Source organism: Podarcis tiliguerta (genome assembly GCF_965153285.1).
Source record: "Podarcis tiliguerta genome assembly, chromosome: 4".
NCBI classification, from domain to species: Eukaryota; Metazoa; Chordata; class Lepidosauria; order Squamata; family Lacertidae; genus Podarcis; species Podarcis tiliguerta.
The window spans coordinates 49,941,248-49,959,364 of NC_139537.1; the positions used below are offsets into that span (position 1 = coordinate 49,941,248).

Consider the following 18,117-nt stretch of genomic DNA (forward strand, 5'->3'; position numbering starts at 1 on the left):
AGATGACAACTCCAGAATATTTTGGAAACTCTTACCAAACAGGTATGTGGGATAATGCTTGACAGCGACACTGGACTCTTGGGTAATTGTGGTGTGTGACCCAGTGATCCAGATATCTTGTATGGCTAAACTTCAGAAGTGTTTCTGGTTAGATCACTATGGGCTGTCTCTGAAGATCCAAATAGCATATAACAGCCACCAGGATGCTTTAGAGTCAAACGCTTTGATCATGTACACCTATTCCCTGCCAGTTGCATTGGCTGTCTATTCATATTCAAGCTCAGTTTAATGTTATGTTCTTAACCTTTAAATGGTTTGGGACCAATTAATTTGAAGTACCATTTTTACCTACCCAGGTGTTGGGGCTGACAGTAGAGGCCCTGCTCTGTTGCTTTCCCTTAATGAGCTATCTTGCTGGTGGGTATCAGGGAAAAACCTTTTCCAGCACTGACTCCTCAGCTGTAGTTTCTTCCTCCATGAGGTGCATATGACCCCCTCTTTGATTTCCTTTCAGACATCATCCTCAGCTTCTCATCATCCTTTTAGTGAAGCTCACTTGATCGTTTAGCTCTTGCTGTTTGTTTTAAATTTTATTGATTTTCAGTATTTTAATTTTCATAAGAAATATGAATTTTCTTATGCATTGTGGTAATGCACCATTTGAATGGGGTCTCTAAAAAGTATATAAACTAAATAAATATGCTTCAGGTTATTAAATATGCTTAAGGTCACAGTTCACATTACCTGGAAGTAAGCCACATTGAACCAAGTAAATCCTTGTAGGATCAGTCTTTGTAATCAACACATATTATTTTAGTTTAAAAAAAAGTTTCTTTACAGTCTACCTCATTTTTTGTCATTTGAAGGTTCTTTTTTTTTAATAAACAGATGCCAATACAATAAGACATGTTGTTTCTTTTGTACATGCAGTCTGGTCCTGTACATGTTTACTCAAAACTAAATCTCACTGAGCTGAATGGAGCTTGCTCCCAAGCAAACATGCAGAGAATTATCAGGTTCAGGTACCGAGTTATTTCATATCTGCTTCATAGTGTCATCTGGTGCTGTGTTCCTAAAACGTTGGGTCATGCCCTTGTTATCAGGAGACTTGTAAAAGCAGAGGTTAAATGAACAGCAGTTAAAGCAATCTCTTGGGGACAGCAAGAGAAAATAGATATAGAAGTGTTGCTAGAAGAACATCAAGCTTAGATGTTGTTGTGGCAGAAATATTTAACTAGTAGATCCATTTATCAACTAACATATTTATGTCAATCAGAAAGGTGCCCTTGATTTATCAAGCAGATGATTTTTTTAAAAAAGTAAAAACTTTATTTTTAATATTTATACTTCCTACATACTGCAAGCATTCCCTTCATTCTGAGGAGGCAGAATGCATTTTCTAAGATTATACCCACTGCATCATCTAAAAACAAAAGTATTTCCCCTATTTTGCATATGCAAACTAATTTAATTTAATCAATCAAACAATTAATTGACTAGGTTTCATACCATTAATTAAACAAGATTTATTTGGGCAACAGTTCTATTGGCTGACAACAGGGAGCTGAACTAGGACTAAATAATTTAAGGCTCATGAGAGCTCATATATGATTCTAGAGTAGGCACTTTACTACCTCTGTTTTTCTCTTGCCTTCTCGCCTAAGTGAATCTGCCTCATCAGTCCACTTATCCCAGGACTACACACACACACATAGTTCTGAATTTACAACATGCTTTAAAGAAAGCAAGACTTCTTTATGCTTCCATTCATCTAAGACTGGACTTCATCTTCAGTAATACAGACAGAAGACATCAGGGCTCATAAGAGATAAGGCATACACAGGAATGGCAGTGCTGTACTCTTCCTGGATAAGCAATTTTTTAGACTATTTAAGAGTATATGCTGCAGAATCTTCCTAATCCGTAGCCTTCTTTATGTGTTACTCGCATGATGGGTAATCAAGGGAGAGTTGGTCTGTGATGTTCCCCAAGATTAAATTGTTTTCTCTGCCCCTGGTGTGCACCTATGCAGACATCCATGGGTAATACCTAGATGCCAAGGCAGGGTAAACCTCACAGATGAGACCTGTGGCATGGTTCTGCTACCCCTTGACTGCATAGAGACCCCTTTGCATGAGTAGGGCATTACGAACTAGGGTCTAGGTTTGTCACTTTTTCCTGACAGGCTCCCTATATTTCTGCCTGTCATGCAGCAGATAAAACAGGTTCTGTTTCCCCCAACCTGGAGATGTAGTGATGGGGAACTGCTGAATTATGTTGCTATACAGCTGTTAAAAGCACCCACATTCCAACTGTCTTTTTCCAGCAGCCGCACTCAAACTGTCACTCACTCTTAGCTCCGCCCAGCATTCCATTCCACTCCCTTACTGTCAATCATTCTTCCATTCAAGCTTCCTGTCACATTGGACTTATCAAATGCTAAGAGCTGTATACAGAGTGGCAAAGAGCTTTTTATGTCAGGGGACTCAACTCTGAAGAAATCTATGTCTCTCTCATAAATGTGGCACTGATTAATGAGTTGCAGTTCACATTGGTGCATTGTGCAGATCCACTTGTCAAAGTGACTGTCAAATCAAAGTTTTATGTAGGACTACCTCTGAAAACAGTTCAGAAACTTTGGCTGGTGCAGAATTCGGTGGCCAGGTTGCTCACCGGAGGAACAATGCAGAGTGCTGGTTTGACCAATTAAGCCTTAAACAGCTCAGGACCGCAATACCTCAAGGACCTCTTCTCTCCATCTGAACCTACCTGGACCCTGACATCATTTTCTGACGCCCTTCTTCGTGTGCCTCCTCCACATGAGCGGTCCGGAGGGTGGCAGCAGAAGAATGGACCTTTGTGGAATACTCTGGCAGGGAGGTTCAGCTGGTGCCTTCATTAAAAACCTTTAGGCACCAGGCAAAAATGTTCCTCTTCAACCAGGCTTTTGGCTGATTAACATCCAATACCCTTTTTACATGTGTTTGGGGAAGGGGTTATTGGTTTGAAATAAGCACAACAGAATTTATCTAAGCCATTTTTTTGTTACTGCCAGTGTTTTTTTTATGGGGGGGACGCAGGGGGTATGTATACCCCTAAACATTTTAGGGGTCTAAGTTTGGCCTCATTGAGGGGCAGTATTTCAATATGAGTAGGAAAATGAGAGTACCCCTAAACATTTTTATAGAAAAAAGCACTGGTTATAGCTATAGGTTTTGTCTTTTGTATTCTGTCTAAGACAACTCTTTTATACCACTTTCATGTTGTCAGACTATGGTTTCCTTACCCAATATGAATATAGAGAAGATTGAGGCAGTTAAACATATATTAGCTGAAAACAAGTGAGGCAAGTTATTTTTACAGTGGTATTATAATAAAGTAATGTAAACTTTTAATATTGCAAATAACATAATTAGCTTTAGGTGGGTTTCATGAGTGCATACACTCTCTCTTTAAGAAAAGCGATAGCAACTCCGTAGGTTTCCATGGCATTAGTTGCAAAGCTGGGTTAAATAATACAAGGAGCCCAAACAGAAAATTCTCTCCTACCAGAGCTGTGCCATCTGTGTTTCTGACAGGACTGTACAAATGAAATAATGCTTGTAGCAGACTCCTGAATCTTTCATAGCCAAGAGTAATCCAGGACTAGCTTCCTCTGCTAATAGACAAAACCCCTGCTGGAATGTAATGGTCTGTACAATGCAGGAACCCCATGTGTCAAGCCTTATATAAGTCCTCTGATGGGTGTCTATGGATCTCGGAGGGTTCAGTAGCTATTCCTTCTAGTCAGCCAGCCTACAACTGGGATACAGTCTCAGAGAGATTAAAATTCATTCCCAGCTTAAGCAAACATACATTAACAGTTTTATGTTTACCCAGCCGCCCTGAGACCTCCAGGTATAGGGCGGTATATAAATTCAATTAATAAAAAACTAACTTGGATCAATTTAGCTGCAAAACTCTCTGCTACGATAAATAGCCATTGCGGTATATATTTATTTCTGGAAGTATTTAAAATCCAAACTTTTATACAAGTATATCAATTAATTAAGAGCCTGAGGTTCAAATTCCCACTCAGCCATAAAGTTTGTTGACTCTATGCCTGTCATTTTCTTACAACCTAACCCTCTCGAAGGTTTATTATGTGAATGAAAGGGATAATAACTATGCCACTATGGGCTCCTTGTGAATGTTGGTACATACTTGAATTAGAAGAGTGTGTTATCCACCTCGAGCTTCTGATGAAAAAACGGAAAACCTATTGAACATCTCAATGCTGCACAACAGAATTAGTAGAGCCTGCTTGGTGTTTGGATGATTGGTTCCTGAGGCTAAATAATGCTTGAGTAGCTCATAGGTTGAAACCAAGGATAACTCTTGCCGTCACATAGTTTGCCTTGATTTCAGCCCACTAAGAAATCTGTTTATCCATTTCATTAATGGTACTGCAGTGCTTTAAAAGCTTCATTCTTCACTTCTTTTTTGCATGAAATCAGTTTTGAATTACAGTACCTGGTAGTCAGTGTGAAACAGCTGCTAAAGATAAGACTTTCACAGGTTGTTGTGCAACAAAAATAGAGTGACTAATAGTAGAAGTGGTCTCATTTATAGAAAGCTCTGTTTTTAGACTATATTTCTAAAGCAAACAGCTGCTACTCTGTGTATTTTAGAACCTTGGAAATGCAGGGGTGGCTTGTGTGGGAAGAACAAGCACTCCACAGAAAGCTAGAAATTCCTGTTAACCTTTGACAGGTTGATGTTGAATGAGGCAAGCAGCCTCTAAAGACAGCTGTGTAGCAGGTCTTGTTGGATCTGTCAGTGACCAGTCATTTCGCATAGAATTTTTTAAAAATTACATGCTGCCATAGCAGGCACATTTCCTTTGAACTCTGTGCCTTGCATTACCTTTTGAATCACTTCTGAGGGGCTGAAGTATGTATACAAATAGCAGTGCAGTTCCAAATCTTCTCAGCAGGTGTTGAGTTTTGCTTTCAGGGAACCTTAATAAGATTCAGTCCTAGAAGTAGTTACAGGGTATATTGTATGGTTGTTCCAAGGCAACCGTAAATGCTTAAGTGGCTAAATTAACAACCATTTACGTTTAAATATTGAAAATGCTGAGAGATTACATTTGCAGGAATATGGACGTTTCCCCCACCTTCATTTGCTTTAGTTAGTAAAAATGCTGGCAAAAGTGTAATCTTCCTCAGATATATTTCTCCTGTAGTTGTTGTGTTTGAGATAATCCAGTCTTGTGCACTGTGATTATTACATGTGCTTGTTTATATATGTGTCAGACCCAAGGTTCAAGTCTCCACCTAACCATGAAGCTTGCTGGGTGACCTTCAGACAATCCCTGTTTCTCAGGCTAATGTACTTCATAGTATTGTTGTCAGGACAGGAGAGGGAAACTATATAAGATGCATCAAGGTCCTTGGTTATTATTGGGCTATATGTGTATTATCATTAAACCACTGTGCTGTTGATTATCCCATCATTAATTAGCTCTACGGTGGCTTTCCAGGACCTCACCCAGCAGTGGAGAATACATCTTTAAATGCACCAGGTCGGAGTGAGGCTGCAGAGTCTTCTTCTGTCAGCCCTCTCCCCTCTCTTCCTGCCTGCTGTAGTGAGCAGCACTATGTTTTTGTATAGCAGCAACCAGGGGAGAATGGCGGGTAAGGGGACCAGTAGAAGGGCAGCAGCAACTACATTTCAGTGTGTAGACACTGCATATTGGTGAGACCTGGTGATCATGTTTTCCTTTGCATTTGGGCTTTAATCCACCACACTCAATATAGTGGCCTTAAAGTGGATAATCAAGCCAGGCAGGGTTTCTATGACAACTTATTTTGGAGGTACAGTACAGGCAAGTCCTGAGTGTAAGAAAGAAACCCCTTAACTAAATTGGATGGTATGAGTAACACTTCAAAAATGGTAATATTGTGTCTTTGCTCCTTTGTTTTTGTTTCATCGGATAAATTTAATCTTCCCATGTTTTCCTTTTGTAATTCCCTCCGAGTTACTTCCTGTACACACACTTTTAAAGAAAGAAAGTGTGATTTTCTTCACCATCAGTTTAAAGGGAAGTGTTAGGCACAAATTCTTTGCAAAACATATAAAACAACCAGTGGAATTTTTCCTCTCTCCTCATTTTCTTACACTAAATTAGGATGAAGAATGGTATAAGCTGCCATCCCTCTGGCTGGCCAATGTAGGTGAGGAACTTGATCACCTGACTCAAGTTTCCTGTTACAGATGCTTAATCTTTTGATAGCACATTCCTCCCAAGCAGACTAAATGAGATGAATAACTTTATATCACAGTAAGAATTGCCATGCCTTATGTAACTTCTTTTCAGTTCTCATTTGCCTGTAATTTTATCATTAACCACAAAATCTGCAAAAGTGGGCTTAAATCTGGTCAAATGTTGATTCTTTGTTCATTTGTAAAGATACTGTCAAGTTTGTAAAATGTGAAATGTAACTAAATATTTTTATGCTGTATTTTGTTTCCTGTCTAGATACTTGTTTGATATATAAGCCTCGACATAAATAAAAACACATTTTTATCTTTTTCTGAGACCTATTAAAAATGAACAAACACAACAAATTTGGATGAAGGGAAAGAAATCTCAAGTCTGAATGTTGTTGTTGGGATCTAAAGTACATTATCTGTGCATCCAGAGGCTTTTGCATTTGAACCAGGCCTGCCACAGTTCTGCTTTTTCAAAGAAACTTCACCTGCTGAATCGAATCAGAGTTTCCTACCAGTGGTCCCCTAAGTTTGGGGTACAGCTTTTTCAGTTGCATTGGAACTCTGACCAGTGTGTGGGAGGTTTTACAGAACGTTGCTGCACAAGCAACATTCCCCGTTCAGCCATTTGGGTTTTGTAGCCTTGCAAATAGGTTCACAAATACCTTTACTAGCCTGCCTGGCCACACACCTGTACCAATCACTTATGTCACCCTGGTGGCCGGAATGGGGATCAAAAACTTCCAGTGCACAGCAGCATCCCTGCCTGTTCAATGGGAGGCCATTCTTGTTCCGAAAACCTGACTAACTGCCAGCATTAGGATAGAACCTTGTGGCAGGAAATATTGTCTAATATGGCACAATTGATGCTGTAATTTTTATATATATTAAATCTGTGCAAATGTCATATTTCAAGAAAGGTCATATGTTGTTTTAAAACACATCCAGTGGTTGTATGGTGGGGGAGGGGATAGGGCTTATTGCTTTGGTAAGGTAGCATGACGTAACATGTGCAGGAAATTTTAAATAGCTTAATGTTTAAGTCAGGATAAGCACCACGCTGCTGAGGTGCAGTCACCTGTGTATTATTTGTTACATAATCAGTTCTTTCCTTGGCTACTCAAGTAACAAGCCTATTTAAAATTGTCATCCTACACTGCATGTTTCTAGAAAGGGAAATGGTATTTACTACTAAAGTCTGTTGTCTGCAAACCTAGCCTGGATTCTAGGAAATTCATATTAATGTTTTTTCCGCTGAAATTTTCAACGTGTTCTGCAGTAGACTGAATTAATGCACATGTGGCAGGTACTTATCCTCTTGAGATAATCTGCTTTCAAATTTACAGTATCTTCAGCAGTGAACATTGGTAGAGCCTCAGCTCCCCACCCCCTGCACATATAATCATTTCACTTGTGGATGGTCGATGGTGGAAATATTCCAGTGTTTAGGTTAAATTGACACCAGGTGAATTCTTATGTGAAAATCACATCTGGTTTCTTCTGTATGTGTTTGTATTTCTTGCAGTTTTATGATGTGTAAGGTTGCATGCCTGTTCTTGAAGTCATGCTTTTGTATATCAATGTTTTGTTAGTTAAAGCATGCCCTCCACTGGATTCATTTAGGTTTGAAGTCCTTTTGAAGTTAGTTACACCAGGGAGAACACTGACATATTCATTGGTCAATTCTGAAATGTTGCTATAAAGCTTCATAAAATATTCTGTATAAAGTCACTGGTTGTGTATAGTGCGGAGGGTGAGGGAGCAAGAACTTTCCTTTGTCCCCCTTTCTCCAACACATCTGCCCAAAGAGAAAAATGAGAGAGAGAACTCTTTTCCTTGCATGGCCTTCTGTATCTCTTTCCTCTGGATTTTCTTAGCTTGGAAGGACAAGATGGAGTGGGGGCAGAAGGACAGATTTGTGAATATATGTATAACGGAGAAATAAACCTGAAAGAAAGCTCGTTGTTGTGTAATTTTCTCTCTCATGATTTCTTATTCAGCCCAAGCCCTTTTCTGGCTTAGAAATGCAGGAGGGGGGCACCCTGTACCTCAGCTCATAGAGCACCAAAGGTGCATAATGTGCTCTAATTCGTCTCATTCTCCATTTTACTTCTCCTGTTGGGAAATGACAGCTAGTCTGTCACATACAGATACCTGGGAAAGTTTAAAGACGGAGGTGTACATGAGGATGAGATCTCAAGTGCTCTTCTGATTTTGCCGCCTTTTCCAATGGTGTTTATAATATATGCAATTTCACTTAAACACGTGGTGCCTTGGAACATAACCCCCACGTAAATTGGGAGTTGCCTATAAAGAGGTGGAAAGACATTCCCATGTAACTTGGCCCTCATCAGATATTTGAGCCCCATGCTCAAATAATATTTGGACAAAAACAGTGCTAAGAACATTATCAATAACACACTTTTTTGAGTGAAACAGGTTAGGTTCTTATAAAAACAGTTTAATTAGAACCTTTGTTGGCAGCAGATGTGTTCAAGAAGGTTCGCTTCAACTTGAAACATGCCATTTCAAAATGAGAATGCTACCTCTCGAGCTTCTAATCTGTTCCCTGAGAAAGAAAAAAATGGGATCCAAATTAACAACTGGAACATAGCCTTGTTGACTTCCTTGCATGGCAAGGTTCACGTCTTCTGTGTCAAGGGCCTAGCTTTAGCCCGCTTTGTCAACAGTTATACTTGTGAACAAATGCCCCAGCTGACAACATGAAATGGCAGCCAGTCTACTTACATGCAAGTAATTTCTGTGTTTCTCTTGGAGCATCTGGATTGTACAGGAGCACACTGGGGCAAAAGAGTGAGAGGAAGATTGCTTGTGTGCGCACAACTGAAGCATCCTGCTGCCCAAGTCCATAATTCAGCATAGCTGGTAATACCAGAACTGAAATCCCCTGTGTGTCAAAAGAGCAGTACTACTGTTTTGCTATGGCATACATTTGCTGTAGAAAAACTATAAAGAACATTGAGTCATTACTGCTTTGGAATAGCTAAATGTACATTTCAACACCACATCTCAAATGGGAACATTTGCATGTATCCTGTCTTATAGATCAATTAATGTTGTCATTTTGTAAGTTCTGCAAACAAGTATTTTCACATTAGGCTTGACTATTAAAATAACATTATTACTTGGCATGGGTTTTCTGCTTTCTTTTTTTTTTTGCCACATGTAATCTGAGAAGTCTCATCTATCTCATTGTGACAGAAGACATTTGCAACATTAAAAAGGCTAGTTCTATTATCAAAACCAGCTAGGTAGGATACATTTGTGACCCAGGCATTACTTTTGTTTGGCTTTATTTGAGCTCTGTGTTTTCTTAGTTCATCTAACTTAAAAGGACCAGAAAAACCTCTGTTTTATAGCAGTTGGAAACCTGATTTACTTCATGGGCAGTTATGTACAGTATTCAGCTTTGGTCAACAAAAGGAAACAGACCATGCTTGTCTTAACAGGTATTTCATCTGTCACAGCAATCATGCACAAGACTCCTCATTCATTTCTGCAACTGCCCATTGAAATTCCTTTCCTCTTTGTCAACAGTATTTTAAGCTTAACCTGGATTTCTAGTTTTTAATGGCACAAGGAGCATGCATGTTTCACATTATTTATGTAATGCCAAAATCCTTGTTTGGAAAATATCTGGTGAATTATTGAGCAAATTAACTTACTTCAGATGTTAAATTTCTGTTGCTGATACTATAATATGAGAAACGTAATTCTTGCTTCAGGGCTGGGTGGGGGTAGTAATTCTCCTGTCTCCCACTTTAAAGAGAGAGAGAAGGAATGGACACTTGTCGTGAGGGGAAGGTTGTTAGCATAGCCTGGTAACTTAGAAGGGATTTTTAACGACTTAAAACAGGGATTGCCAACCTAGTGGGCACATTTCAAATTTTGATAGTGATGGCGGCACCAGTAACAAAATGGCTGCCATGGGGACTGTAGCATAACACAAAATTAGAGAGACAACCACTCCCAACAGCCTTATGCTTACCATAGGAAGTCAGCTGTATCCTGTTGGTCCCGATTATGGAGATCATCACACACACACACACACACACACAATGATGCTATTGCTGTTGCTGTCTAACAACAATAGGGAACATTCTTCAGCACTAGGAAAAATATGCAAGGTAGCCACACCACTCTAATTTGCCCAATATCTTTCTTTCTAGCAGGGCTGACACCAATCTGGTGCCCGTGGGTGCAGGATTAGCGAACTCTGCCCTAAACAAAGAATTGCAGGTTCTGTTGTGCATGCAGAATGAAATAATATTTATCGGAATAATATAACAACAACAATGAAGTCAGCGATAAAGTAGAAACCTTTGGCTTTACCAAAGTTTAATGCTAGAGAAAGCATTGTGAATGCATGTGACTTCATTGACTTGAATGACTATTATTTAGATTTTAGATAAATGATTTTATGGGATGCATGTGTGTCTGTTGTTGACTGCATATTTTAATAATTACATATTTTAAAATTTGTTGCAATTTATATTTGAAGGCAAATGCATTTGAATGGAAATATTCTTTCCATTTTTTGATTCATTGATTTTTTATTCCATTGTGTTTCTGCATTGAACAGTAGTTTGTTCTTTCAAAAATCATGAAAGATTCTCTCCTATCTACATATAAGAATATGTAAATCGGAATGCATTTTGCTTTTAACCTTTTAAATATATTTCTGAGTGTGTTTTCTTGAAATGGTGCTTTCTAGGCATTTTGTGTATTTTTAAAGAGAGAGCTGTATCACAAAACTTGGATATGTGCAACAGCGGGCGGGGGTTGATTAGCTGTACTCTTGTCTACCACCTTAAAAAAGTTATGAGAGTATACACACCCTAGCAATGAGGGAGATGGGCTTCTAGTCTTCATATAATTTTAAGAAAGAAAAAGCTTCCAAAGTGCCAAATATTTTTGTGGTAGAAGTAACCTTGCTGGTGTTTATCTCTTCATTCTTTTTGAATGGCTACATAAGCAATCCTACTGTTGTGTGCTGCAGTAGTGGAATGACATATTCATAGGTAAGTGTGGATTGTTTAAGCCTTATCATGTAAAAGAGCAGTAAATAAACAATTTATTTGAAAGGTGACCATGGGTGAGCAAATTGTCACTAATCACAAATTATGTCAAATCCAGCAAATACCCATAATGCTCATACTACCTCATTCTACACAGCAGTCATATATGCAATAAATACTCTATGGGGTGGGGGGTGAATAGAATTTTCCTAGAAACAAAATATTGTAATTGGAGGGCTTGGGAAACGTTAAGCCTTGAGGAAAGAAGTAGAAGTACTGTACTGCACAGAATAATCATGTGTTATGGTCGCCAAATGCAAAGAACAAACAGCAGGGAATGTTCTGCTTGTGAATTTTGTAAGGGCATCTGACTGATCACTGTTGGAGGCAAGGTGCTGAACTTCATTGTCCTTTGTTCTAATCCAGCAAGTCATTTCTTACATTCTAACACACGTTCACAACTCATCTATTGAGTCATGGGAACTGCCCTTACAGAAAGTATGGGAGTCACTTAAATTGCTTCCATTTCACTGGCACTACTCCTGAAATTAAAGTAAGGCTCATGTTTAAGTGCCTTACCAAATTTGGCTTGTAATGCAAGAAATGTTATCTTGAAGCAGTAAAAGAACATTCCTTTGAATCCCACCTCTCTTGGGAACAGAGTAGTTACAGCTGTGTGTACACAGTTCACAGCCTGGCAACTTGCACTGAAGGATTTCCCTTTTTTATTTGGGGAAAGTGTTGATCTATTTCAAGACATGGATTTGGTTTGAAAATCCTTTTCTTAAACTTATAAACCTCAGGGTTGGTTGTGTGTGTGCGTGTGTGGTTTTTTGAAAAAAAGCTTTGTAGGCTGCATTGAAATGTTCTGTTTTGTGTCCTTCAGTCTTTTTAATTACCAGAACAAGCAGTAAAGAACAAATACCAAATGAATCTGACACCATCTCTAATCCTTGAATAGTTCCATCCTTAAATGATTAAATCTGAAGATGCAGCTTTTAACTATAAGCCTCCACTCACTCAGTTAGTGTTTACTGTACAATAAAACAGATGGGATGGAGATTTCCACTGCGACTGAATTTCAGTGCTTGTGAGATAGTTTGAACTTCCGATTCAGAGATGACAATATGCTGTCCATTGATCGTGCAGTGGATGAGAGTAGGGGCCACTATCTACCCCTATTTAAAATGGGGCTGGGGGAAATGGAGTAGATGTTTGATTAGAGCTGGAGAGGGGAAACATGCAACATTCAAACAAATTTCAGTGCTAGAAGGGCCACTTACTTGATTTCAGGGTGGCCAGCTGTTGCGATTTGCTGCGGCGCCTCCAAAGCCTTGCCATGTTGTTTTGGCCATTGGAAGCTTCCACAGAGCCACAGAGCATCATGGGTGGCCAGTATATCAAATCCAGCCTATCTGTGGCGGCCTGTGGCAGGGCTTGGGGAGCGGACCTGGAGGCTGCATTCTTCACTCAGGTCTGCTCCAAATTACTATGACTGAATCTGACAATTTGGCACAATGTCATAGAAACATAGAGCTGTGATGATAAATTTAGCAGCTTGCACTGTATTTGGATTTCTGTCCTGATCTGCTCCTATCAGCAATAATACTGTACAGTGGTACCTTGGGTTACAGAGACTTCAGGTTACAGACACTTCAGGTTACAGACTCTGCTAACCCAGAAATAGTACCTCAGGTTAAGAACTTTGCTTCAGGATGAGAACAGAAATCGTGTGGCGACAGCGGGAGGCCCCCTTAGCTAAAGTGGTGCTTGAGGTTAAGAACAGTTTCAGGTTAAGAACAGACCTCCGGAACGAATTAAGTTCTTAACCCGAGGTGCCACTGTATTTACTTGAGTCTAATGCGCCATCAAATCTAATGTGCACCTCAGTTTTGAAATCCTTGAAACCAAAAAAGGTATTTGCTGGTGAATGTAAATGTGTCATCAAATCTAATGTGCATTGAATAATTTTTTTAAGTATTTGATGATATGACATCATTTTGTAAGAGAATCTGGGGGGAGATTGTGCAGGGGAATGGAGTCATTTTATCCTGATGTGTAAAGCATTACAGTCTAATCTTAAAAAGCAGCCTAATCTTAAAGTTAAGCATTGGTTTACACTGTCATAAAATCATGAACTGGTACATGGTTAGACAAGCATCTGAGGAATCTGACCTTAGGTTTTGCCCTCAGATCTTAGGCTTCGGGGATTTTCTATTTTATAATCATGAGACATGAAAGGAAAAATGGGGAATCTTTCAATAAGAAGATATTTATTTTAGGTTTCCAGACCCTTGATCATCTTGGTTGCTGTGCTCTGTGCGCTATCCAACCTAATTTTTAGGTGAAAATCTGAAAAAGTGTTATTATTTAAAGATTCACCACAGCTGGGAAAAGTACATCTCTGTTGTGAATGGTACATGTATACTCGCCCTGCCTGCTAATTATAACATAGTACACCTGTACACACCCAAACTGGATGAAGCACTAACTCCCTTACATGAATCAGAGATCATTTGTATGGCCAATGTGCATCAGTGACAATTCCCTTCCAGCCATTTATTTTGGTCCTTTCCCCATGTGCTTCTCCGAATCCTAAGTCTTCCCTTGATGCTCCTCTATAACCAATGGGTTGTAGGCCCTCAAGCCAGACAGACTGATTTTTTGGAGCACCACACTTCACTCCAGTTTCTGGGAAAGTCCATTGACCTATTTCCTTGAAGCTGTGGAGAAGTTCTCCTGTTTCTCAGGCTTCTCCAGTGGTACAGTAAAGCATCCCACCGTACCCTAGCAATCCTTGCTGTCCCTGCAAGGCAGAGTTTTTCATGCCCACTTCAGGGCACTGAAAATGGTAAACTAACATCCTGTAATCATTTGGATTTGCCATATGAGAAAATAACACAGTACAGTACTGGTAAATATTAGGGAGGGTGCTTTTTTGTAAAAGAAATTCCCAGCTACATTTATATGCATTCAGATTACAGTATACTTTAACTAGAAGACTCTGGGACTTCTCAGGAAAAGTTGTAAAGAGAAATGGACATTTACACTGCAAAAAAACACACCCCAGGTTCTACATAAGGATTTGGGCTCTTTATAAAGCTCAACTGCTTTCAGTGATTTTCCATACCACTGAAGTTCAGCTTTACAGTAAACTTGTCTCTGCTTTTTAAAGCCTTTTCTCAATTAATTGTGGGAGCTGGTGTTTTGTTTCCCACCAGCAGGATATTTTACGAACGCCAGGACTTGAATTATTTATTGGAAGTAAAACCAGAGTTGCACATAAAGCATATAAGGAGAAGGAGCTCCCAGCACCATGGGGTGTTTACAAAGAGCAGGATTAAAGAAAAATGGTCTAAATAAGCCAAGTTGTTGTTGTTGTTTTAAAAAAACTTTCAGCCTTGCCCTTCTCCTACCCAGTTGAACTTTGCAACAGACTTGTGAGGCAAAATTAATTAGCTCATATGCATTTATTATGTACAAGCACACCATAACTTCTAAGAAATAAGTGCTACTTTTAGTTCAGCCCCCTCATCAAAGCATTGTGATGCAGATGAAACAGCTATGTGTAAAGAGCAGTCTGGTGGGCACAAGGTTGTATTGGGGTATGATACCATACATGGAAAGTTGTTTCCATTTCTATTGGGAATAAGCCCCATTAAACGCAGTTAGGCTTATTTTCAAGTAGACATGCATAGGATTGAGCGGTAAAAGAATACAGCAAATTGTCTAAGCGTGGTTCTAGATGGATGCCTATTGTGTTCTTCATGCATGCAGGTTTTTTCCTGCATCCACATGGCATCATTAGCATTCAGATACCAGCTCATATTTTCCCATTTCGTCTGCATTTCCCTTTCCAGGCAAAATCCGATTAGTAAGAAACACAACTATCTGTTTGAGATAACTGAATGATCCATTTGCATACTAAGTCCTCATCTGGAAGTATTCTGAGTGCCATTTTTAGGATGTTAAACTAACAGACCTATGTTTTCAGGCATTTATCACCTATGCACACCTGCTTCAATTTCAGTTGTTATTAATACATTTTAATACTTTGATTTTGCAAACAATTTTAATTCAGTTAATTGTACTGTAATCATATTAGTAATTAAGAGCAAAAGTTGGTGGAAGAATCCTACGTTGGGTTCTGGAGTTTTGTAGGTGGTAGGAAAGCTGTTGTGTTTTCTCCACTCCTTAGCAAATGTTCCAGATGGGTTTAAATAAGGAAACTGCAAGGTTGTGCCTTGAGGTGGAAGACACATTTCTGTGATTATTGGGTCTTACAAACCACCCCGCCCTGGTTGCCTCCACCGACCAGAGCCAGTTCAGCTCCCCTCCCCCCCCATCAAAATTATTTTATTAATTTATTGCTGTTCACTTAAGTCTTGAGGCTATTTACAATTGTACAATAAGAACAACTGTAATAGGTTTTAAAACAATGTGAATGTTAAGATTGCTTTTTATTTTTAAAAAAACTGTCGGGGCTTTCTTTGTTGCATGCATGTAACATGTAGTTCACCTCTTAGTGGTGTTCAACAATGAACTGTTATATTCAATGAGGTAGGGATGACTTGTTGGTATGGGAGAGATGTGATTCATAAAGCACTTCAAACAACAGATTTCTGTTTCTTCCTGTGTCTTTCAATCCTGGGGGAAACCAACACTACTTTTCTGTTTCCGCCTGCAAGTGGTATTTCCTATTCTGCCAACAGGAAACAACCTTTCAATATGCATGAATTAATTTGTCCTCAGCAGACTAATCCTTAAGGATGGCTTGTTTAAACACATTATGCTAATCTGAGTTATTGTTCTAACTTCATTGGGAGAAAAGCACATTCAGTTTTTTGGTTTAAGACAGTGGATTCAGATGACTGTTAACCATGTGGGAACTTCTACAATGCCTCTCTATGTGAACATGGGGGTTTAGTATTTCCTGGTTGCCTGAATCTACCCTCACTCCACATTTAACAGTGCAAAAGAAGTTGTGATTTTCAGTCTTTTAAGTTGTAACCAAACTACCTCATTTCAACACAGTGATATGTTGCTTCCTGGCATTTTTGCAAATGTTAATTTCCATCGTGCAGCTGCCTTGTGAGCATTGCTTGACCTTTGTGTTATCTAGTTAAAACTAATTATTGCTCAGTTTTGCAGGCCTTGTCAGCTGGCCTGGCCAGCCCATCCCCTTTCCATTAGTTTCCCCCAGGCAACTTTTCACGCTGGACATAGAAATATTAATCACTTATTCTCAGGCATAGAAAACTGGAAGCACTGGGAGTGTAAGCTGCCATTGAGTCTTCCACATCAGCAACTCATCTGCTCCTTTTCTGTCAACTGTATCCTGGAGGCTGCTTCTGAGAGCTACTTTTCTTGTTTGAACTAATGTTTATTGTCATCACCTCAGCAGCTTTTCTGGAAAAGGCTATTGAAATCAGGGTGATCCTGTAGTTTGGGCAGTGTTATTAAATGTAGATATAGTGAGGGTTATTGTTGAAAAGAACAAGAGATCTTATAAGTTGACAAGGAAAAGAACATTAAGTGTAATGTAGACTTGACATTGGGATGATAGATTTGGCCTAAAAGTGTTATACTTGAAGAAACGTGTAATTAACAAGAATTCCAAAAAGTGCCTCATGTAACTGAATCCAGCCATCATGTCAGTGTTCCGCAATGGTCAGAAGCATCATGGGAAAGGGTAGTTAGACCCAGGCACCAGCACTGATTGAAACATTTCTGTTGCAGCTATGTAGGTTGGCCTGCCAGAGGATAGGTTGTCTGGGGTCCATCAAAGCTAGAGTCCCATTTGGAGATGCTGGGGATTAAACGTGGGACTTTTCGCATGAAGACTATGTGCCCTACCACTAAACTAAGAGTCTTCACCACTTTGGATTTTGTTTTGTATGGGCAGGAACCTTTTAAACTGATTTCAGTGCAAAGCTCAACAGCATGAAAGAACAGCGAGTTCCCTTTTCCATTCTAATAAGCTGGCAGTAATGAACAATGAGCTAATAGATCTCATTTGCAAGGTATGATCATTTCCTTTGCCATAGGACTCTGAAGAAATAGGCTGCGAAAGACGAATGGTTATTAGCATAATTCTTTTGCTGCTCATACCACAGATGTCACAATAAACATCAGTAGATGCTTGTGACCTAGAAATCTGCTTTTAGGTTATGTAAATGCAAATGCTTAGTAATTAAATAATTGGAATCAAGATACAGAAGTCAATTTAAAATAAAAGGATATTTGTTGGATACCTCACATTTACTTATTTGTGTAAATTAGAAAAATAACATTCAATATGGTAGGAATTAAGTACTGTAGGTTTTGCTTTTGAGGGTTCTGCTGACCACCAAAAGCTTAGCATTGGATTGCTTAAAGGTAAAGGGACCCCCTGACCATTAGGTCCAGTCGTGACTGACTCTGGGGTTGCGGCGCTCATCTCGCTTTATTGGCCGAGGGAGCCGGCGTTTGTCTGCAGACAGCTTTCGGGTCATGTGGCCAGCATGACTAAGCCGCTTCTGGCGAACCAGAGCAGCGCACGGAAACGCTGTTTACCTTCCCGCTGGAGCGGTACCTATTTATCTACTTGCACTTTGTGCTTTCACACTGCTAGGTTGGCAGGAGCTGGGACCGAGCAACGGGAGCTCACCCCGTTGCAGGGATTCGAACTGCCGACCTTCTGATCGGCAAGTCCTAGGCTCTGTGGTTTAACCCACAGCGCCACCTGGGCCCCAATTGGATTGCTTAGAAGTCACAAATTCCTTCTTACACAACTGTGTTGGACATAATTAAATTAGTATTGCATTTGGAGGTACAGTAATAT

At 39.6% G+C, this 18,117-nt stretch overlaps 1 protein-coding gene and 1 long non-coding RNA gene across 2 annotated transcripts in view; one reads left to right on the forward strand and one right to left on the reverse strand.

The window, feature by feature from the left end:
- The window catches only part of HUNK (hormonally up-regulated Neu-associated kinase), a 53,907-nt gene that overhangs the window by 2,362 nt on the left and 33,428 nt on the right, over positions 1 to 18,117 (forward strand). The window lies entirely within an intron of this gene.
- On the reverse strand, positions 8,696 to 12,655 carry LOC310676716. Its single transcript, XR_014510696.1, has 3 exons — positions 12,578 to 12,655; positions 9,004 to 9,222; positions 8,696 to 8,824 (listed from the first exon to the last, which is right to left on the reverse strand). It is a non-coding gene; the product is annotated as an uncharacterized lncRNA (long non-coding RNA).